Source organism: Somniosus microcephalus, chromosome 2, assembly GCF_052327205.1.
Source record: "Somniosus microcephalus isolate GS21.2 chromosome 2, FLI_Smic_1.0, whole genome shotgun sequence".
Taxonomy (NCBI): domain Eukaryota; kingdom Metazoa; phylum Chordata; class Chondrichthyes; order Squaliformes; family Somniosidae; genus Somniosus; species Somniosus microcephalus.
The window spans coordinates 260538726-260563916 of NC_140988.1; positions in this window are offsets into that span (position 1 = coordinate 260538726).

The following is a 25191-nucleotide window of genomic DNA, read 5'->3' on the forward strand; positions in this document are numbered from 1 at the left end:
GGCCCCTCTACCCTCCTGGTGTGTCCTATGGGGGCTTTCCTGTGCTGCGGATCGGGGTTATTGGCTGTGCACACCAAACAGTGCGCACAGAAAACTCGGACATCCTCCCTGAGCTGGGGCCACCACCCTGCCTCCTCTACCCTTTGCCAGGTAGTTTCCAGCCCTGGGTGTCCCGCTCCCGGGCTCCCATGGGCCAACTGGAGGAACTCCTCTCGGTGCTGCGCTGGGACTACCCACCGATCCCCTTTGAAAAGCATCCCCTCTTTGATACTAATGTCCGCTGCCCCAAACGGACCTTCTATGGACTCCCCATTCTCTCTCTTTACCAGGACGGCCTTAAGGACGGGATCCTGGGCTTGGACCTGCTTTAAGTCCGGGGCCAAAGCTACCCCCTGTGTACTTCCCTTGTCCCGGATTGCGGCTACCGGACCTGCTTTGTACGGATCCCAAAATACTCCTTCCCTGGCCCTCTGTTTGGCCAGCTCGTCAGCCTTTTGGTTGCCCTCCCACTTGGGCTCTGTCTTTGAATGGGCTTTAACTTTGTGAATATAGTGATCTCCCCAGGTATCTGTGGCCTCCAAAATTTTACCTAGCAGCGGTGCTGTTGCTAGGGGCTTCCCATCTGCGAACTTGAATCCGCGCCTGGCCCAGATTGCCAAGTATTCCGTGCATGAGTTGCACGTGAACATAGAGTCCGAGCAAATGGTGTAGGGGGTGGGGAACTCGTCGGGGTGGGTGACCACGTATGCCACCGTCACCAGTTCGGCGTGCTGAGCACTCAGGGTGTTGGGGAGTTTAATGGCCTTCACTATTTTAGCCATAGGGTCATAGATTCCACACCCGGTGAGACACTCCCCCTTCACGACCGAACTGGACCCGTCTATATAGATGTCCCGGCCCGTCGGGTGTATCCTGGCCCAGAATCCTTCATCTACATCCCACACCCCTTCTACCGTACACGTGTGGGCCGTCCCTGGGTAAATCATGTTGGCTGCTAGCTTTGGCTCGGTCAACCCCTCTGTGGCGCCTCACCCTGTTTTTGTGGCTGCGGACAGGCTCTGATCCAGTTTCCTGTCAAGGGAGAGCAGCATCAGCCTGTGGATCTCGCCCTCGCTACACCCGTTGATCCCCCCTACCTGCTCGACCTCCATAAAGTGAACTGAGGGTTCCCCATCCTGTTTTAGTTTGGGCAACTCTGCTCCCATGGCTTGCAACTGTGGGGTGGTGAATGGGACCACGTAATCGCTCTGCAGCGGGCCCTGGTCACCGTTTGGTGTGGGTGGACCATACTTTTGCTGCCACAGAGGATACATTGGTCTTGGTGGCGCTTCCGGCGCCGGTGGGACTTCCCTGTCCTGAACCTTATCCTCTGTTTCCTGACCCTCCTCGTCCTACTCCACTCGGGTTTCCCCTGGTGCCATTAAACAGACCATGCCTCTGGCCCCAGACAAGGCTTGGGTCAATTTTTTAATCCTTTCTTCACAGGGACCATGATCAGAGTCTTCATAGCTCCTACTTCCAGCTACCTTATGAGCTATTTTAATGTCCCTTAGCTGACCCTCCAAACCATCAGCTCTCGTTGTTAATCTTGCGTTCTCCTCCCGTAAGGCCTGCTCATTTAACCTGGCCTCCGTAACCTGGCACCGCAGGTATTCCCCCATATTACGGGAGGTCTCTTCCTGTGCGCGTCTTTCCTGACGCAACTCCTCCACTAGTCTACTCCCGACTATCTCCGGTTTTTGCGGTGGCCAATTTCCTATAGGCCCTGCCGCAATCGCCAATTATTGTAAGTGGTTTCGCCCCGCCCGTAGCGAGCACGCAAACCCCCTTTACTACAACTGGTTTTTGGTCTCTTTTCGATCTTCCTGCCGATTAACTTAACGAGTTCATGTTGACTAGAACAATGAGTCATCAGCCTTGTTAATCAAGACTTGGGAGTGGGCCTCTCGGGCCATTGTTCCCAGGACAGTTCGTTTCCATACGAATGAGTCATCTCCAGCTTGAGTGGTTTTACACTGCCCCCCCCCCAAACAGCCTGTCCAGTTTTTAATAGGGGTTAAAAATCCAAAAATCCATGAAGTCTGCGTCGACTGCTACAATGACATGACCCCAGCCCGCCCCATGACAAAATCCAGCCCAAAGTATGTGTTTAATTTCACTGCCATTTCCTTATTCCCCATTATAATTTCTTCTGGCTCAGCCTGTCGGGGACCCACATTTACTTTCAATAATCTTTTCCTTTTTACATACGTATAGAAGCTTATACAGTCTGTTTTTATGTCTCTCGCTAGTTTACTCTCATTTTCTATTTCCCCTTTCTTTATCAATTTCTTGGTCCTCCTTTGCTGAATTCTAAAATCCTCCCAATCCTCAGGCTTACTACTTTTTTTTGGCAACATTATAAGCCTCTTCCTTTGATCTAATACTATCTTTAACTTCTCTTGTTAGCCACGGTTGGACCACTTTTCCTGTGGGGTTTTTGTGCCTTAAAGGAATGTATATTTGTTGTAAATTATGTATTAATTCTTTAAATGCTAGCCATTGCTTGTCTACCATCATACCTTTTAACGTAGTTTTCCAATCTACCTTAGCCAACTCGCCCCCCATACCTACGTAGTTTGCTTTTATTAGATATAAGACTCTAGTTTCAGATTTAACTAAATCACTTTTAAACTGAATATAAAATTCTTTCATATTATGGTCACTCTTCCCTAAAGGCAGCTTTACTACAAGGTTATTAATTAACCCTTTCTCATTGCACAATACTAGATCTAAAATAGCCTGTTCCCTAATTGGTTCCTCAACATACTGATTGAAGGGTTGGGATTTGAACCAGTTGAATGTTGCAGTCAAGCGACACAGCAGGACAACCTAGTTTCGGTTGAAACTAGTTGAAGCCACAAATGGAACAGATGGTCAGAAACTGAACTACAAAAGTGATGAAGCATGTGGGGATATGAGAAGCTGCAATAACAAGGTTAAAGTTTGCAGAACAATCGGGTTACGAAGTAACAACTGTCACGCGGATGTATGTAAGGTATATTTGATTAACCTTTGAGCCATGTCCAATCACAAGTCACTGACTCAGATCGGCCGAAGCCACGATGAAGCAAGAATGGATCCTGCGGTCCAGATAACTGGACAAACTTAGATAAAAGACAGAACTGAAAGAAGGGGCTTAGCTAACGATGTAAAGTTATAATTAGGTTGTTTTCGAAGGAATATAATTGGGGGGGGGGCGGCTGTTGCCATGGAGCCAGATTGGCCAAGGAATAAGTAATGTAATAACGGCTATCGGTGTGCTCCAGTCTTGTACTGTATATAAGCTTGTGAATTTTGTTGATCGGAGAGAAGGTGCTCGCACAGACCGCGGGGTCTGAGACGCTTCTCCCAGAGCTCTGTTTTCAATAAACTGCACCTTTTATTTTACCACAGATTAGATGTGAATTTATTTTCACCCAACACTGATCTAGAAAATTATCTTGCAAACATTACATGAATTTTCCGTCACACTATTACTGCAAATTTGGTTTGCCCAGTCTATATATAGATTAAAGTCCCCCATGATTACTGTATTACCCTTGTTATATGCACCTCTAATTTCCTGATTTATACTCTGCCCTACATTGCAACTACGATTTGGGGACCTATAAACAACTCACACTCATGTTTTCTGCCCCTTGCTGTTTCTTAGCTCCACCCAAACTGATTCTACTTCATGATTTTCAGAGCTAAGATCCCTTCTCACTACTGTCTTTATCTCATCCTTTATTGTCAGGGCTACCCCTTTTCCATTTTGCCTATCTCTTCTAAAAGTTAAGTATCCTGGAATATTTAGTTCCCAACCTTGGCCACTTTGCAACCACGTCTCCGTTATGGCTATTAGATCAAACCTGTTAATTTCTATCTGTACTATTAATTCATCTATTTTGTTGTGAATGCTTTGTGCATTCAGATATAGTGCCTTTAGCTTTGACTTATTTCTATTTTTCCCTGATGTCACCTTAGTCACTGATGCCTTATTACCTTTGTTACTCTCTCTGTTACACAAGATAAGGGCTCATGGGATTGGAGGTAATTTATTAGCATGGATAGAGGATTGGTTAATGGACAGAAAGCATAGAGTTGGAATAAACGGGTCATTTTCAGATTGGCAGGCTGTAACTGGTGGGGTGCCTTAAGGATCAGTGCTTGGGCCTCAGCTATTTACAATATATATTAATGACTTAGATGAAGGGACAAAGTGTAATGTATCCAAGTTTGCTGATGATACAAAGCCAGGTGGGAAATATAACTGTGAAGAGGACACAAAGAGCCTGCAAAGTGATATAGACAGGTTAAGCGAGTGGGCAATAAGGTGGGAGATGGAGTATAATGTGGGGAAATGTGAGGTTATTCACTTTGGTAGGAAGAATAGAAAAACAGAATATTTTTAAATGGTGAGAAACTATTAAAGGTTGGTGTTCAGAGAGATTTAGGTGTCCTCGTACAGGAAACACGTAGGGCTAGAAATTCGGCTCCTTTGCGCCTGCCCCACTGGAGGTGCTAACAGGACGCAAAGGGCTTATCGCCTGGGGGGGGGGGGAAGCGCCTCCCGAGAAATTGTCATCGCCATACGCCACGACCCCTTGGTGCCCCGCCACGGCCCCTTACCGCCCTGTGGCAGGAATTCTGTTGCTCCCCGTGAGGTTGCCGCGGGCAATGTCAGCGCTAGCCTCGTGGGTCGCGAACCTGGCCAACCTCTGCTCGTGGGGCGGTAGTTAAAGGCGAGGTGCGGCCATGACCCGCTCCACCATTTTCTTTTATTGGCCGACCTCCAGGTCGGCCCTCCATGGTGGGCTGTGGTGTGGTCCTTGCCACCATCGTGCAGCCTGGCTCCACGTCTTGGCGCCGGGATGCTGCCATGGCACCACACCGCCCTGGTGGGCTAGTGTGGGCCATCGGAGGCCCTGCAGAGTACGCAGTGGCCCTCACCTTTAACTGAAGGGGAGGGGTGTTGAAATGAGGCAGCACTCCGCGGAGTGGACCGCTGCTTATCACGCCTCGACATCGCTTTGGTTACCACCCCACCAGGAAGTGGAGCATCTGAGATTGTGCTCCACTTCCTGGGCGGGCTGGTAAGCCGAATTTAGCGGCCAGGATGGTACTTCTGCGCCGGGCTCTAAATGTCTGGCCTTAACTCGGTTACCGCCCCTGTTACGTCCGTGTATAATAAGACACAGACTGCGGAGAACTGTACAACAGGTGTTTACTCAACGTGGCTCACACTGCAACTGGTCTGTACAGATTACTACTCAGTGCTATATACAGGTGTGGTCACTGCCGGTACTGCAGTATACATGAGCTGTAAAACATAGTTCCCCCCCTTAAAGGTATATACATTACAGCCCCCATACGGGACGTAACCGAATTTCGCGCCCAGAGATTTAGCATGCAGGTACAGCAAGCAATTAGGAAGGCAAATGGCATGTTGGCCTTTATTACTAGGGAGTTAGAGTACAAGAGTAAGAAAGTCTTGCTACAATTGTACAGGGCTTTGGTGAGACAACACCTGAAGTATTGTGTACAGTTCTGGTCTCCTTATCTAAGGAAGGATATACTTGCCTTAGAGTCAGTTCAACAAAGGTTCATTAGATTAATCCCTGGGATGAGAGGGTTGTCCTATGAGGAGAGATTGAGTAGATTAGGCCTATAATCTTTGGAATTTAGAAGAATGAGAGGAAATCTTATTGAAACATGTAAGATTCTGAGGAGAATTGACAGGATAGATGCTGAGAGATTGTTTCCCATGGCTGGAGAGTCCAGAACTAGGGGGCATAGTCTCAGGATAAGAGGTTGGCCTTTTAAGACTGAGATGAGGAGGAACTTCTTCACTCAGAGGGTTGTGAATCTTTGGAATTCTCTGCCCCATATGGCTGTGGATGTTCAGTCGTTGAGTATATTCAAGGTTGTGATAGATAGATTTTTGGACTCTAGGGGAATCAAGGGATATGGGGATAGGGCAGGAAAGTGATGTTGGGGTCGTAGATCAGCCATGATCTTATTGAATGGCAGAGCAGGCTCGAGGGGCCGAATGGCCTACTCCTGCTTCTACTTCTTATGTTCTTATATTTTTATGTTCTTATATTCTTATGAACTGTTTGGCTCAAGCAAACAATACAGTTATGACTTGTTTCACATACCTATGCATAGGTCATTGGTTCTTATTTGTGATGTCCCCAATGGCAGCTTGAAACGATTGCAACATATAAAAGTTAGGTGTTGTGAATTTTACAGCCACTGACAGTGGTAGAATTTGGCTGCATGTCTACTTGCAGCATATGGGTTAATTCTGTCATGGTGTCCCTGATAAATCAAATCCTCCACAGGCATTGCTCCTCAGACAGGTGGAAATATGTGCCTCTCTGTCTGTATATTCTGGTATGGGGGTACTGGCCTTTGGTACATCCTAACTTGCCTGACATCCCACTGTTGGCCCTAGTTTTCTTCCTCCAAAAATCTGTAGTGAAACCAATGAGGCAGCATGAGGAAAAAAAGATGGCACCACAGCAATAGCCACAAAGACACTTCAAGGACCTCAGTGGCAACAGGATAAAATCAAAGAAGAGAAAAGCTTGAGTAATGGCTTGACAATGTGAAATCTTACTACTTACTTCTATGGTGCTCAGTGCTTAACAGCCCTAAATTTCTATGGGCAAGTAAAGAAAACAGTGTTAAATAGGTGGCAATTGTAGAAAATTGTGTAAATAACATGATGTTATTACGCACTCAGGTACATGCATGCACCCACAAACTGACGGATGCCTCCTGGAGCTACCAAATGTCCAACCACAAAATTGAAAGGGGTGAAAAATGTGCTCCGAAGTGTTACAGATCTCTGCCCAATTTCACAATTGGTTATGTCCATTTTACATCAGAAAATCAGGTGTAACAGATCAGAAAATCTACCCTTGTATTTCTTCATAATTTAACTGTAAATGTTTCAAAGAACTGCTGAGAATTCTGATGGTGAGTATCTCCAGTGCTGATATAAAGCTGATTTTCCCTTAAATAATCATGGAATCATAGAACTTTACAGCACAGAAGGGTGCCATTTGGCCCATCGTTGGCTGTGCCATCTCTTTGAAAGAGCTATCCACTTAGTCCCATTCCCTTAAATTACCTCATACCCTTTTAAATTTCAACTAGTTATGCACTTCTCTTTTAAAAGCTGTTATAGCTTCTGCTTTCACCTCTGTTTCTGGCAGATCATTCCATGTACTAACAACCCTCTGCATTAAAAACATTCTCCTAACCTCTCCCTTTGTTCTGGTGATGATCTTAAATGTATGTCCTCACTGGTTATTGACTCATCAACCAATGGAAGTAGTTTTTTCCTATTTCCCTTATCAGGTTTCCTCTTAACTATCTCTGTTGCAGTCAAAAAAGCCCCAGTTTCTCTAGTCTCTGTTCCAGAGACTTACAGTGCTGTACATGTAGTGTGAGTAATTAAGTCAACTATAAAATCTGTTCTCACTGAGCAACTAAAACAGCACCCTCTGTTGGCTGGTGATCAGAATAACTATGGAACCATTGCATAAATCAATTTAAGTTATATTTGTGGGTTTTATACTAAGTCAAAAAAAAGTCAGATTTGTTTTTAAAAGTGGAACATGATAAGGGAAAACTTTATAATATTACCAGTACATCAATTTTTCTTGAAATAATAATTACATTGTTTGATGAATCATCACCATATTTTAGCTATGAATTCTTACCATCTAATTCTTACTTTTATTTCAGAATCAACTTTCAATCTAAGATTGCTGGCAGGCAGTATGAATGATATTTATGAAATCATCAAGTTAGTCATCATGAACTCTGAAAGGAATGGTACAAATTAAGGGCCTATTATTGTGCCCACCACAGCCATCTGAAGTGTCCTCAATGGAAGCTCAACAACTTTGCACTTCCCAAGCTATTGCCATTAAGGGGTTGCATAGAATCATAGAATTATCAAATGGTTACAGTACAGAAGGAGGCCATTCAGCCATCGAGCCCGTGCCGGCTCTCTGCAAGAGCACTTCAGCTAGTCCCACTCCCCCACCCTTTCCCCGTAGCCCTGCAAATTTTTTTCCTTCAGGTACTTATCCAATTCCCTTTTGAAAGCCATGATTGAATTGCTTCCACCACCCTTTCAGGTAGTGCATTCCAGATCATAACCAGTCGCTGCGTAAAATTTTTTTTCCTCATGTCTTTGGTTCTTCTGCCAATCACCTCAAATCTGTGTCCTCTGGTTTTCAACCCTACTCTATCTAGATCCCTCATGATTTTGAACACCTCTATCAAATCTCCTCTCAAATTTCTCTGCTCTAAGGAGAACAACCCCAGCTTCTGCAGTCTATCCATGTAACTGAAGTCCCTCATCCCTGGAACCATTTTTGTAAATCTTATCTGCACCCTCTCTAAGGCCTTCACATCCTTTCTAAAGTGCGGTGCCCAGAATTGGACACAATACTCTAGTTGAGGCCGAACCAATGTTTTATAGAGGTTCATCATAACTTCCTTGATCTTGAACTCTATGGCTGCGATTTTCTGAGTGGAGGCGGGTTGGAGGCGGCTTTGATGTTCGGCGGGTTCCGGTCCCGCTGCTGGTTTCAGCTGCCCTGGAAGTAAGATTTTTACTTAAGTGGGCTGATTAAGCCCGTCGTGCGCGCTACCCGGCCCAATCAGTGGGTTCGCCAGCTGCACGCCCCTGCTGACGTCTCTCAGCCAGCTGCATTTAAGGGGCACATGCAGCCTTGTTTTTGATCCATCCTTTCCTGCTACTTCTCATTGTGGTACTTCTGAAAATGTCTGCTGCAAGACCCAAGTCCTCGCCACGATTTGACGATGACTCCCTCCATGCTCTTGTTGGAGGGAGTGAGAGGGTGGCAAGAGGTACTGTTCCCCTCAAACGGACGGAGGAAACCTCCTCAGCAAACCAAAGCAGCCTGGCCTCAAATTGCTGAGGAGGTGAGCTCCAGGTCTTTGTGTGGTCACACGTGGGTTCAGTGCAAGAAAAAGTTCAATGACCTGCTACGCACAGCAAAAGTGAGTATAGCATCACACTTACCTTCAATTAGCTCCCCATCTCCTCTCATCACCAGCACTCTGCATTGTCAACCTACTCCTGCACATCCCACTTGACCCTTACATCCCTTGCACCCTTAACCATCCCTCTCTCTCTATGTGCAGAATCACTTCACCATTCTACTATGCACCCCTCACACTCGCTATCACTGTGATGCAATGACAACAACTAACAACGTGGTATTGGCACCTCACTCCATCTTTGTCTCCCTCTAAGCATCTATGCTATGGATTCTCTACACTCACTCCAACATTCTCACTCAAACTCCACTTGTGTCCCTCATTGCAGGAAAAGAGAGCCCACAATAAGAGGGAGAGGGGCAGGACAGGAGGAGGGCCACCTTCGATTACCCACTTGACCACCGCTGATGAGGCTGCTCTCGACATCGTCGGAGGTGCTGAGGATCTGGAAGTGGGGGATGGTCATACGGGCGCAATAGAGCAAGCTGGTGACAGAATAGATTTGCAACTCTCTCATTTAGATTGCATGAGTGACTGATATGGCATCTGATGTTCATACAGATTGAGTTCTGATCATCTGCACAATCCGATGTGCCTGCTATGTTCCTATCACATGTCTAACTCATGCCTTTACTCCCCCACAGGACCATCAAGCCATCCTCCCCACTGTTCAGGAGGAAGAGCCGGAAGACTCCTCAGAGGAAGCTGCAACCTCTGAGGGTGCAGTGTCATAGAAACGCAGAAACATAGAAGATAGGAGCAGGAGTAGGCCATTTGGCCCCTTGAGCCTGCTCCGCCATTCAATGAGATCATGGCTGATCATCCAAATTCAGTACCCTGTCCCTGCTTTCTCCCCATATCCCTTGATCCCTTTAGTCTTAAGAAATATATCTGTGGTGTATGTAACCTGTTCCACCTTAAGAGAACTACCTTAAGAGATGTACTACTTTCTCTTGGCTGCGGTATACTGTAATACCGGTGGTGACCACACCGGTATATAAACGTTGTGTAGGGATTTGCTGGGCAGTTCAGCCCTGACCTCCGAATAGTAAAGACCTGTTAAAGTTATTCTTGTGGTCTGTGTCCAGTGATTTATAATAAGCACAACTGGGACACACAGACTTAACAGTGGCGATGAGTCCGATCTTACCCTGCGGCAGTTTTACATCCAAGGCAGCTTCGTCCTCAGAACGGGCGTCGAGAAGAGGCATCCGCCCTCATCATTCTGCTGAGCACCATCGCACGGGAGGCATCGAGAACCCGGGTTAAAAAGAAAAATTCTGACCACGAAGCCCTCCATCAGCGACAGGCAGTGATCATCCCTTCTACCATGGTGGTGGGTAAGCCGATCAGCGACACGAGCAGAAAGTCGGCCGCGTTGACTGTGGAGTGGGGGAGGGAAAACGGAGGAAAAAGGGCGGAGAACTCGACCACGGCCGGTGAAAAGGGCCGGGCTGCAATAGAGGCCGAGAGGCGCAGCGACTGGGGCAGTTTAAGGCACGAGAGCCGCGGAGAACTCAAATGCAGCCGGTGTAAAGGACCGGGCTGCATGCGGGGCTGAGAGGCGCAACAGCAGGGGAAGCATGAATGCCCACGGGAACCGCGGGGGAGTAAAAGCAGCGTCGGGGAATTGAGAACCGCTGGGGAGGCGAGAACGGCAGCAGCACGGCAATCGCCATTGCAGCCAGCGGGGGAAGAAGGCAAACGCGGGAATCCACCATTGTAGTCGGCGGGGGAAGAAGACGAGCGCGGGAAAGACCGCCAAGCGCGGGAAGCCACCATTTTAGTAGGCGGGGGAAGAAGCCGCCATTTTGAGAAAAAGAAAAATTAAAAAACTTACAAGGATGCCTAAACATGGGAACATTAATACCTTTGATAGCGATATCGAAGATTGGACCACGTATGTAGAACGCATGGAAGTTTATTGTAAAGCAAATAAGGTACCAGATGATGAGAAAGCACTAACCTTATTAAGCTCAATGGGTGCAAAGACATACGGGCTATTGAATCACCTTCTGTCACCAGATAAACCGGCGGATCAGACTTTCGCGAATATTGTTACTGTCCTGAAAAATCATTTAAACCCCACGCCGCTGATGATAGCGGAACAATTTAAATTTTACAGAAGAACGCAGCTGAAAGACGAAAGCAACGCTGAATTTTTAATTGAACTGTGTAAGCTATCAAAGTACTGTCAGTTTGGAACAGGACTAGCAGATGCGCTGAGAGATAAATTTGTGTGTGGATTGTTAAAAGAAGGAACACAAAAGCGACTGCTTGAGGAGAATGATCTTACGCTTGATAAAGCTGTCACTATTGCAGCATCGCACGAAGCCGCAGCGAGAGGCACTGCGGAAATGCAGCTACGGTCACCGGAACTCAGCACCAATCAAATGGTCTTGGGTACAGTAAAATGTTATCGTTGTGGAAAGACAACGCACGATCAGAACCAGTGCTGGTTCAAAAATCAGGAATGCAGAAAATGTGGCAGGCTTGGTCACATAGCTAAAGTATGCCGGTCAGGAAAGAAGACCAGCAACAAAAAGTCACCGCAGGAAAAGTACAGAAAGGTACACAAGGTGACAGAGAACAGTTCGAATGAACAGAAGTCAAATTCAGACTCCAGCAGTAATGAACTGGGTAGTCTAAGAGTACACAATGTTGGTAATGAAGCAGACCTCCAAACAATCTGGGTCACACTTCAGATAGCAGGAGTCCAAGTGAAGATGGAATTGGACACTGGATTGGCATTGACGGTCATGAATAAGCAAGATTACAAAAGGTTATTCCCACATATTCCCCTACGGGATACGGAGATTGTATTGAAAACATACACGGGGCAAAGAGTATACCCCATCGGGAAGATAGAGGTAAAGGTGGTCCACAAGGGCAAAGAAAGCTGAGGAATGGACTTATATGTGCTACCTGAGGGAGGTCCACCACTACTGGGACGGGAGTGGATTAGGAAAATAAATATGGACTGGCATTCCTTAAAAGCACTAACGGTAGATTCCGGTAAAAAAGATGTCAAACCTAAACGATTGTCCAGAATATTGGACGATGCTAAAGAGGTGTTCCAACAGGGACTGGGAACACTGAGAGGAATTACAGCAAACATCAAGGTTGAAGAACATGGAAACCCGAAATTTTTCAAAGCCAGACCGGTACCTTATGCGATACGACCTGCTGTGGAAGCTGAGCTGGAAGGGCTAGAACATTCAGGAGTACTGTCTAAGGTAGACTGGAGTGAGTGGGCCACGCCCATTGTCCCCGTCATGAAGCGTTCATCGAGCAACAAGCCGGGGGAACCGGGGAAGGTTCGCATCTGTGGAGATTTCAAGATCACTGTTAATCCGGTGCTTCACACGGTGCAGTATCCGCTTCCGCGGATTGAGGATATCTTCGCTTCGTTGTCTGGCGGGAAACACTTCACCAAGATAGACCTGGCGCAGGCGTACTTACAGATGGAAGTTGAGGAAGAGTCACGCCAGTATCTCACGATCAACACGCATAGAGGCTTGTACCGGTATAATAGACTGGTTTTTGGAGTGGCATCGGCTCCAGCAATTTGGCAGAGGGCCATGGAGCAGGTATTACAGGGAATTCCAGGCACACAATGTTACCTGGACGATATTCTGATTACAGGAGATGATGACGAGGAACACCTTGCAAATTTGGAACTGGTGCTCACCAGATTGAAAGAATATGGACTTCGAGTTAATCGCCAGAAATGTGAGTTCTTTCAGAAGCGGATCTCGTACTGTGGTCATGTCATTGACCAGGAGGGGCTTCATAAGTCTCCTGACAAGATCGAAGCTGTTGTGAAGGCTCCCGCTCCGGATAATGTATCCCAGTTGAGGTCGTTCCTAGGGTTGATTAACTATTACCATAAGTTTCTGCCAAATTTATCCACGGTGCTGCACCCGCTGAACGCTCTTTTGCAGAAGGGAGTACCATGGAAGTGGAGCGAGGACTGTAAGAGGGCCTTTCGCAAAAGCAAGGCATTGATCACCTCAGAGGAAGTGTTGGCTCACTTCAACCCAACACTGCCTATTCGTTTGGCTTGTGATGCTTCTCCATATGGTATTGGGGCAGTACTCTCACACAAGTTGCCAAATGGCCTGGAGAGGCCAGTTGCGTTCGCATCCAGATCATTAACCTCCGCTGAGCGCAACTATGCTCAGATATATAGGGAGGCTCTCAGCCTTGTGTGGGGAGTAAAGAAGTTTAATCATTACCTGCAGGGCCAAAAGTTTACGCTTCTGACAGACCACCAGCCGTTGGTATCCATTTTTAACCCTAAGAAGGGTGTTTCGGTGATGACAGCACAGAGACTCCAGAGATGGTCCCTTTTCCTAGGGGCACATCAATATCAGATCGAATTCAAAGGTACAAAGCAGCATGGTAATGCTGATGGGCTGTCGCGCCTGCCACTACCTACAGAGGAGGAGGCACCGACGGTTGACCCTGTTGAGTTATTTCACTCGACCATCATCGAATGTTTACCAGTCACCAATGCAAGTATTGAAAGAGAAACCAGGAACGACCCGACACTGTCCCGGGTCTACGAAGTGACAGTGAAGGGATGGCCAGCACATGGTGATCCACTGTTACCGGCATTCTCAGCAAGACGAGAACAGCTGTCCGTCTGTCAAGGAACATTGATGTATGGAACAAGGGTGATTATTCCTCCTAAGTTAAGAGAGAGAGTTCTAAAGGAACTGCATGAAGGTCATCTGGGGGGAGTCAAGATGAAAAGCCTTGCTAGGGCTTATGTGTGGTGGCCGGGTATCGACCAACAGATAGAGGATCTGACGAAAAGCTGCTCAGGGTGCCAAAAAGTGCAAAATGCACCTCCGATTGCACCGCTGCATCCATGGGAATGGCCTTCAACCCCATGGCAACGTGTACATATTGACTTTGCTGGTCCATTCATGGACTCCATGTTTTTAATTGCGGTGGACGCACATTCTAAATGGCCAGAAGTGATTAAGATGACTACCACTACCTCGGAAAAGACGATCGCGGTGCTAAGAACGATATTTGCAAGAAATGGATTGCCAGAACAAATATGTTCAGACAACGGACCGCAGTTCGTGTCAGAAGAATTCCAGAAATTCATGAAGAAGAATGGGGTGAAACATTATACCTCTGCCCCATATCATCCGGCTACAAACGGGTTGGCCGAGAGATTTGTACAAACGTTCAAAAAAGCAATAAAGGCCATGAGCGAAGATCAGATTCCACTACAACACAAGGTGGACAAATTCCTACTGGCATATCGAAACGCCACTCATGCAGTGACAAACCAAAGTCCTGCCATGATGTTCTACAACAGGAGGTTGCGGTCCAGGTTGGACTTGTTAAAACCAAATGTGCGGAGGGAAGTTGAAAACAAACAGTTCCAGCATATAAATAACAAGACCACTCGGAGTTTCGAAATAGGACAACCAGTGTTAGCCCGGGACTATAAAAACGAGAAATGGCAATCTGGAACAATTCGGGCCAGACAAGGACCCCTGATGTACACAGTAGATATTGGTGAAAATGTAATACGGCGTCATGCTGACCAACTGGTAGAATCGAGAACAAGGGTCGAACCCAGGGTTACGGCAGAGACAACCGTGGAAGAAGTTAGTGAACCTGAAGCATCTGCCTCAGAAGTGAATGTACCTGAGGATGATGTCCAATCCATAAGAGATCAACTAGCTGAGTCACCCCAGCAACGAGAATCAGAGACCCCTGAAAGGCGTTATCCAACTCGAATCAGGAGGCCTCCTCAGAGACTGAATCTTTGAACTGTTTTGCATGAAGTTGTATATATATATATCTATATGTTATTATGTTATGTTAAATGGGGATATAACTGTTAAGCTAAAAAGGGAGGATTGTGGTGTATGTAACCTGTTCCACCTTAAGAGAACTACCTTAAGAGATGTACTACTTTCTCTTGGCTGCTGTATACTGTAATACCGGTGGTGACCACACCGGTATATAAACGTTGTGTAGGGATTTGCTGGGCAGTTCAGCCCTGACCTCCGAATAGTAAAGACCTGTTAAAGTTATTCTTGTGGTCTGTGTCCAGTGATTTATAATAAGCATAACTGGGACACACAGACTTAACAATATCCAACTCCTTCTTGAATATATTTAATGAATTGGCCTCTACTGCCTTTTGTGGTAGAGAATTCCACAGGTTCACCACTCTCTGGGTGAAGAAATTCCTCCTCATCTCTGTCCTAAATGGCTTACCCCTTATCCTTAGACTGTGACCCCTGGTTCTGGACTCCCTGACCATCGGGAACATCCTTCCTGCATCTAGTCTGTCCAGTTCTGTCAGAATTTTATAAGTTTCAATGAGATCCCATCTCATTCTTCTAAACTCCAGTGAGTATAAGCCCAATCGACCCTGTTGTGTCTGGGTATAATAAGACACAGACTGCAGGAGAAACGGTACAACAGGTGTTTACTCAACGTGGCTCACAGTGGAACTGACTGTACAGATTACTACTCAGTGCTATATACAGGTATGGTCACTGCCACTGCTACAGTATGCATGAGCTGTAAAAAGTAGTTCCCCCCTTAAAGGTATATACATTACAATTCCTCCTCTTTTAGATTAACAGTACCATAACACTCATTTAACAATTAAATATCAAACTAATTACAATTAACACTTTTAACATGCAACATTAGCTGAAAATAGTGTATTTATAAATTCAGTTTTTGGGGAGGCTTCCTGATCCTTTCTGGATAGTGCCTTTCCTGAGTGTCTTGCTCTTGGTGCGGAGGCGATTCTGGCCCCCTGTCGTCGGTTGGTTCATCAGCTTCCGATGCTACTGTTTCTGGGGTAGATGCGACCTGTACGTCGGGTTCATCACCAGGTACGTATGGGCGAGGCATGGGGTTGACTTGTTCCTGTGACTCTAGGATCTGGTCAGCATGGCGTCTCACGATGCTCTCCCCAACGTCCACTGTGTACATTAGTGGGCCCTGCCGTGTGCATATCGTTCCTGGCTGCCATTTTTCTGTTCGGTAGTCGTGGGCCAAGACTGGTTGCCCTACATTGAAGCTCCTTGTTGGCTTCTCATGGATGTGCTGGAATTGCTTACTCTCAACATCTCTTCGTACATTTGGTCTGAGCAAATCCAGGCGAGATCTTAACCTTTGGTTAAAGAACATCATGGCTGGGGCCTGGTTGGTGACTGCATGTGTCGCATTCCGGTAGGCGAACAGGAAATTGTCCACCTTGCGCTGCAGCAGAATGTTGTCATTGTACATAGCCTTTATTGCCTTCTTAAAGGTTTGTACGAACCTCTCAGCCAATCCATTTGTGGCTGGATGATACGGGGCGGATGTGTAATGCCTTACCCCATTCTTTTTCAAGAACCTCTGGAACTCTTCGGACACAAACTGTGGTCCGTTGTCGGAGCAAATCTGTTCTGGCAAGCCATTCCTGGCAAAAATGGTCCGTAGGACTGCAATAGTTTTCTCCATGGTAGTGGAGGACATTTTGATGACCTCAGGCCATTTCGAGTGCGCATCCACGGCTATTAAAAACATTGAGTCCATGAATGGACCAGCAAAATCAATATGCACCCGTTGCCATGGAGGTGAGGGCCACTCCCATGGGTGTAGAGGGGCCTGTGGTGGTGCATTTTGGACTTTCTGGCATCCTGAGCAGCTCTTGGTCAGGTCCTCGATTTGTTTATCGATTCCCGGCCACCACACATAAGCCCTGGCTAGGCTTTTCATTTTTAGCCCTCCCAGATGACTCTCAGGAAGCTTATTGAGCACTCTATCCCTTAACTTGGGTAGAATTACCACTCGGGATCCACACATCAAGGTCCCCTGGCACACTGACAGCTGTTCTCTCCTTGTCGAGAATGCTGGCAACAGTGAGTCGCCATGTGCTGGCCATCCCTTCACCGTCAAATCATATACCCGAGACAGTGTCGGGTCATTTCGGGTTTCCTTTTCGATACAAGCGTTAGTTACCAGTAGGTATTCAACTATAGTCGAATGGAATATTTCGACAGGATCCACTGTTGGTGCTTCCTCCGCAGTAGGCAGTGGCAGGCGTGATAGCCCATCAGCATTTCCATGCTGTTTCGTGCCCTTATATTCAATCTCATATTGGTGCGCCCCTAGAACAAGTGACCATCTTTGTAGTCGTTGCGCAGTCATCACCGGAACGCCCTTCTTCGGATTAAAAATGGAGACAAGAGGCTGGTGATCAGTCAGCGAGGTGAATTTCTGCCCGTGCAGATAGTGATTGAACTTTTTCACTCCCCACACTAGGCTGAGGGCCTCCCTGTCAATCTGGGCGTAGTTACGCTCGGCTGAGGTTAGTGATCGTGACGCAAAGGCTATTGGCCTCTCTGAGCCGTCTGAGAATTTGTGCGACAGCACCGCTCCAATGCTGTAGGGTGACGCATCACATGCCAACCGAATTGGTAATGCTGGGTTGTAATGGGCTGTGGTAAACCACTGTTATTGTTTTCATTGTTGTTCACTGTTGTTCACTACTGTTATCGTTATTGCACATTGTTACCTCTTGCCACTCACTGTGTACCAATGCATGCCTCAGCTGGCTCCACCCATGGCTCCGCCTACATGACCTGGTATAAAGGTGGCTGCTCGGCAACCCACTTCCTTCTTGGAACCAGTCGTCCACGAGAGGCATGCTCTGTTCTTTAGTTAATAAAAACCTTTTCATTACTTTCCTAATTCATCGCCTTTTATGGAATAATTGATAAGCGTATCAATTTTATTAACTAAAATTAAAATGTTGGCACCGGAGCAGCAACAACAGCAACAACAGCAGGCGTTGCTGCGAGCCCTCAGACCAGCATGCCTGGACCTCGACCCTCAAGCGGCGGGTTCATCTACCAATTTCGAACACTGGCTGAGCTGCTTTGAATCCTTCCTAGAAGCCTCCGCCGTGATATCGGAGGAGAACAAATTAAAAGTTCTGACCGCCCAGGTGAGCCTTCAAGTATATACACTCATCCGGGACGCTACTACGTACACGGCGGCCCTCGACTTGCTAAAAGGGCAATACACGCGCCCAGTGAATACGATTTACGCCAGACACCTCCTGGGATCCCGCAGGCAGCAACCAGGGGAATCGGTAGAGGCATTTTTACGGGCGTTACAGACACTCTGCAGGGACTGCGACTGTAAGGCCGTATCGGCTGCGACGCATGCGGAGGGACTTATCTGTGATGCCTTCGTTAAGGGCCTCCAGTCCGACTACTCCCGGCAGAGACTGCTCGAAAGCAAGGAGCTCGACCTGAAGACGGCCGTAGCCCTCGCGCTCTCATTAGATGCGGCCCACCGAAACCTCGAAGCATACTCACGTAACGGTGCCGCGCCATGGTCATCGCGACCTTGGGACATGGGACCGCCGCCTCCGGCACCAACTACTGCAGCGATGTCCCGAAATCAACTGGGACCGCCGCCCCCGGTACCAACTACTGCAGCGATGTCCCGTAACCAGGCCCAAAATTGCTATTTCTGTGGCCAGTTAAAACACCCTAGAGCGCGCTGCCCGGCGAAGACCGCTACCTGCTCGGGCTGCGGGAAGAAAGGCCATTACGCCAATGCCTGCAGGGGGAAACCCGCGAACGCCAGCAGCGCCGCGTGTGAACCGTGGGGGCAGCCATCTTATCCACCATTTTGTGCACCTCCGGCCGCGTGGGGATCGGAATCATGGCCACCGCCATTTTGTCCGCCGCACTCAACCGCCATTTTGTCTCCGGACTCGACCACCGTCTCGTCGGACGACCATATCGACTCACTCAGCCATACACTGGCCTCCGTTACGCTGGATCAAGCTCTCCCTCATCATCTGTCCAGGTCCATGATGGACATTACGGTAAACGGCCGCGCCACTACTTGCTTGTTTGACAGCGGGAGCACGGAGAGTTTTATTCACCCCGACACGGTGCGTAGCCACTCCCTCACGGTCCTGCCAACGCGCCATCGGATTTCTATGGCGTCCAAGTCCCATTCAACGGATGTCGGCGGCTACTGTCTGGTGACCCTTTCGGTTAGGGGCACAGAATATAAAAATTTTAAACTTCTTGTCCTGCCCCGTCTTTGCGCTGCCATTCTGCTAGGGTTGGATTTTCAGTGCCACCTTAAAAGTGTCACATTGGCATACGGTGGACCCCTCCCCCCACTCACAGTCTGCAACCAACAGCTTTTAAAGCGCCCGCCGCGCACCATTTGCAGCCTTTCCACACTCAAAGTCCCCCCCACTCCCTTGTTCGCTAACCTCACCCACGAATGTAAACCCATCGCTACCAAGAGCAGGCGGTACAGCGCCGGGGACAGAGCTTTTATTAGCTCTGAGGTGGAGCGGCTCCTGAAGGAGGGCATTATCGAAGGGAGCACCAGCCCCTGGCGAGCCCAGGTTGTAGTCGTTAAGACCGCCGATAAACGCCGCCTGGTCATTGACTACAGCCAAACCATAAACCGATACACTCAGCTGGACGCATACCCACTTCCCCGCATATTTGATATGGTCAATCAGATTGCGCAATGCAGGGTACTCTCCACCATTGACCTTAAGTCAGCATACCACCAACTCCATATCCGCCATGAGGACCGCCAGTATACTGCCTTCGAGGCAAACGGCCGCCTCTACCACTTCCTTAGGGTTCCCTTCGGCGTCACCAACGGGGTTTCGGTCTTCCAAAGGGGGATGGACCGGATGGTTGACCAGAACGCGCTGCAGGCCACCTTTCCCTATCTGGATAACGTCACCATCTGCGGCCACGACCAGCAGGACCATGACGTTAATCTAGAAAAATTCCTCCGTATGGCCCAGCGGCTGAATCTAACATACAATAAGGAGAAATGTATGTTTCGCACCACGCGCCTTGCCATTCTCGGCTGCGTAGTGGAGAACGGAGTCATCGGGCCCGACCCCGACAGAATGCGCCCCCTTATGGAGCTCCCCCTCCCCCCTGCCAAAAAGCACTGAAGAGATGCCTGGGGGTTTTCTCTTACTATGCTCAGTGGGTGCCCAACTATGCAGACAAAGCCAGACCCCTCATCAAGTCCACCTCCTTCCCCCTGACATCAGAGGCGTGTGCAGCCTTCACTCTTATTAAGAGTGATATTGCGAAGGCCACAATGCACGCAGTGGATGAGTCCATCCCCTTCCAAGTGGAGAGCGATGCATCCGACTTCGCCCTAGCTGCAACCCTTAACCAGGCGGGGAGGCCCGTGGCCTTTTTCTCAAGGACCCTCCAGGGCCCCGAGATTCGACACTCCTCTGTCGAAAAGGAGGCCCAGGCTATTGTGGAAGCGGTGCGACACTGGAGGCATTACCTGGCCGGAAAACGATTTACCCTTCTCACTGACCAGCGTTCAGTTGCTTTTATGTTCAATAATAAGCAGAGGGGCAAAATCAAGAACGACAAGATCTTGAGGTGGAGAATTGAACTCTCCACCTACAATTACGATATCTTGTACCAGCCTGGGAAACTCAATGAGCCCCCAGATGCTCTATCACGAGGTACATGCGCCAACGCGCAAGTTGATAGACTGCGGACCCTCCACAATGACCTCTGCCACCCTGGGGTCACCAGATTCTGCCACTTCATTAAGGCCCGCAACCTGCCCTACTCCATCGAGGAGGTCAGGACTATGACCAGGAACTGCCAAATCTGTGCCGAATGCAAACCGCATTTTTATAGGCCAGACAGAGCACGCCTGATCAAGGCCACCCGCCCCTTCGAGCGCTTGAGCATCGACTTTAAGGGGCCTCTCCCTTCCTCTGACCGCAACGTGTACTTCCTCAACATAGTTGACGGGTACTCCCGTTTCCCGAGCGCCATCCCTTGCCCAGACATGACCAGTACCAGGTCATCAAATGTCTGAATGACCTCTTCGCCTTGTTCGGGTTCCCTAGCTATATACATAGCGACCGGGGCTCATCTTTCATGAGCGACGAACATCGTCAGTACCTGCTCGCGAGAGGTATTGCTACAAGCAGGACCACCAGCTACAACCCCCGGGGGAACGGCCAGGTGGAAAGAGAGAACGCGACGGTTTGGAAGGCCGTCCTCTTAGCCTTAAAATCTAAGGGCCTTCCGACCTCTCGCTGGCAGGAGGTCCTCCCTGCGGCGCTCCACTCCATCCGGTCACTGCTTTGTACTGCCACTAATGCCACCCCTCATGAGCAAATGTTCGTTTTCCCCAGGAAGTCCACATCGGGAACCTCGCTACCGACATGGCTGACTTCTCCTGGGCCCGTCCTACTGCGGAGGCACGTGAGGACCCATAAAACAGACCCCCTGGTCGAGAGGGTGAACCTCCTACATGCCAACCCCCAGTATGCCTATGTGGCATACCCAGACGGGCGGGAGGACACGGTCTCCATACGAGACCTCGCACCCTCGGGCGCCCCTGAATCACCACCGTTATCCTCCACCACTTCTCCCAACCCAACCCCTGTAGACGGCATGCCGGAGCCCCAGGACCCTTCGTTGAGCACCCAGACACCAGATTCGACGTTGGATACTGCACCACCGCCACTGCTGCTACGATGATCAGGACGGCATACAAGGCCTCCTGATAGACTTACCGACATGAACTTTTAGTACACTTCACCCCGCCGGACTCAATTTTAAACAAGGGGTGAATGTGGTAAACCACTGTTATTGTTTTCATTGTTCACTGTTGTTCACTACTGTTATCGTTATTGCACATTGTTACCTCTTGCCACTCACTGTGTACCAATGCATGCCTCAGCTGGCTCCACCCATGGCTCCGCCTACATGACCTGGTATAAAGGTGGCTGCTCGGCAACCCACTTCCTTCTTGGAACCAGTCGTCCATGAGAGGCATGCTCTGTTCTTTAGTTAATAAAAACCTTTTCATTACTTTCCTAATTCATCGCCTTTTATGGAATAATTGATAAGCGTATCATGGGCCAATACCTCTTTCGATGTGATTAGTGTTTTGCTCTTCTGGAAAGCTCGCCTACATTCGTCACTCCACTTCCATGGCACCCCAGTTTGCAGTAGGGTGTTCAGTGGGTGTACTATTGTAGACAAATTTGGCAAAACTTATGATAGTAGTTTACCAGCCCGAGGAACGACCTCAGTTGTGACACATTTTCCGGTGCTGGAGCCTTGACTACTGCCTCAATCTTCTCTGGGGACTTATGTAACCCCTCTTTATCGATAACGTGGCCACAATACGAGATCTGTTTTCTAAAAAACTCGCATTTGGGGCGGTTAGCTCGGAGCCCATATTCCTGCAATCTAGTGAGCACCTGCTCCAGGTTGGCAAGGTGATCACTGTCATTTTCGCCCATGACCAGGATGTCGTCCAAATAACACTGGGTCCCTGGGATCCCTTGCAGGACTTGTTCCATTGCCCTCTGCCAAATAGCCGGAGCTGATGCTACCCCAAATACCAGCCGGTTGTATTGGTAGAGACCTTTATGGGTGTTGATTGTGAGGTATTTTTTTGATGCTTCTTCTACCTCCATTTGCAGATACGCCTGGGCCAGATCAATCTTAGTGAAGCGTTTCCCTCCAGATAGCGAGGCGAAAATATCTTCAATCCGCGGATGTGGATATTGTACGGTGTGAAGGATCGGGTTCACTGTTACCTTAAAGTCCCCACAGATGCGAACCTTCCTTGGTTCCCCAGGCGTGCTGCTCAACGACTTTTTCATCACAGGGATGATGGGTGTAGCCCACTCGCTCCAGTCTACCTTGGGCAGTACACCTGAACGTTCCAGACTCTCCAGCTCTGCTTTGACGGCTGGGCGGATCGCATAAGGTACCGGTCTGGCCTTAAAAAATTTTGGACTTGCGTTTTCTTCAATTTTAATCGTCGCTGTCATGCCTTTTAGTGTTCCGAGTCCTTGCTGGAACACTTCTTTCACGTCAGTTAGGATCTTTGACAGTCGCCCAGGTGTGACGTCGTCATCCTTTTTGTCAGCCACAGTCAGTGCCTGTATGGAATGCCAATCCAGTTGTATTTTCCGGATCCATTCATGTCCCAGTAATGGTGGTCCTCCATCTTGCAATACATACAGGTCTAGTTTTGGTGTTTCCTTACCGTTATATATAACGGTCACCCTTATGTTTCCTTTGGGGTAGACTTTTTGCCCCGTGTACGTCTGCAAAATAATTTTTGTGTCTCTCAAGGGTATGTGTGAGAATAACCGCTCGTCGTCCCGTCGGTTTATGACTGTTAGGGCTGATCCTGTGTCCAATTCCATCTTTACCTGGACTCCTGCTATCTTGAGAGTGACCCAAATGGTTCGGTGATCCTCCGTTGTGATCACATTATGTAGTTTCAGACAACTCAGTTCCCTGCTTTCGGAGTCGTTATCACTCTTTTGTTCATCTGAACTATTCTCCGTCATCTTATGTACCTTCTTGTACTTTCCTTTGGTAGGTTTCTTATTGCTGGTTTTCTTTCCCGACCTGCAGACTCGTGCTATGTGTCCTACTTTTCCACACTGTCTGCACACTTTGTCTTTGAACCAGCAATCATTCTGGTCGTGTGTTGTTCTGCCGCAGCGATAGCACTTCTCTGTTCCATGTGACATTTCGTTTGTGCCATATTCTTGCGGTCTCTGTTGTATCTCTGCAGCGCCCCGTGCTGCTGCTTCATATGATACCGCAATGCTGAAAGCCTTTTCCAGCGTAAGGTCCTTTTCAGATAAAAGCCGTTTCTGGGTTCCTTCACTTTGAAGCCCACACACAAACTTGTCCCTTAAGGTATCTGCCAGTCCCGCTCCAAACTGGCAGTGTTTCGATAGTTTGCGCAGTTCTGTTAAATAATCAGCATTGCTTTCATCCTTATGCTGGTTCCGTTTGTGAAACTTGAATCTTTCTGCTATCAGCAGCGGTGTGGGGTTTAAATGTTCCTGTAGTATCGTTACTATGTCTTCAAAACTCTTTTCCATTGGCTTCGTTGGGGTTACTAGATTTCGTAATAAACCATACGTCTTTGCACCCATTGAATTTAACAATACCGATGTTTTCTTGTCATCTGACACCTCATTTGCCTTGCAGTACACCTATATTCGTTCGACATATGTAGTCCAATCTTTGACTTCATTGTCAAATGCGGTGATACTGCCACTCTTCGGCATTTTGGGTGTGGTTTAAAATGGCGTCTCCCAATGGCTTAAAATGGCATCTCCCGCGCTTTCCTTCCTCCCCCGCTGCTGCCAACACCGCTCCTGGCGGTTCTCGTGGCAATGGCGGCGCCCTGTAGGTTTCGCACGCTTCTCCTGCGCTGCTGCTAACGCTGCTCTCGGCGGTCCTCGTGGCAATGGCGGTGCCTCGCGGGTTTCTGCACGTCTCTCTCTCCCTCTCTTCGACGCTGCTCGGCCCCTGAACACCGGCTGCGCCCTGTGTGCTCTGCCCTCTCTCTCTCTCCCCCGTCGACGCTGCTCGGCCCTTTGCTGTGCCGCTCGGTCGGTCTCTAGCCCGCCACTGTCCGGGAAGGGTCTGCGCACTACCTGTTGCCAGCCCGTTTCGCTGGACCACCTCGACTGGAAAGCCAAGCCTGGCTCTCGACAGCCTCCCCCGCAATTCTCGAGTCTCTGCTGGATGACTGGGCGGTTGCCCGTGGTCGACGCCTGAGTCTCTGGCCTTGACCTCCAATCCACTGATCTCCAGGAACGAATCCCCCGGGAGGCGATGCAGAGTTGCAGGTAGGTTCGAACTTGCCTTGTCGCCAATGTTGTGTCTGGGTATAATAAGACACAGATTGCAGGAGAAACGGTACAACAGGTGTTTACTCAACGTGGCTCACAGTGGAACTGGCTGTACAGATTACTACTCAGTGCTATATACAGGTGTGGTCACTGCCGGTACTACAGTATACATGAGCTGTAAAAAGTAGTTCCCCCCTTAAAGGTATATACATTACAGACCCAATCTCTCCTCATACGTCATTCCTGCCATCCCAGGTATCAGCCTGGTGAATCTTCGCTGCACTCCCTCCATGGCAAGAACATCCTTCCTCAGATAAGGCGACCAAAACTGCACCCAATACTCAAGATGTGGTCTCACCAAGGCCCTGTACAACTGCAGCAAGACATCCTTGTTCCTGTACTCAAACCCTCTC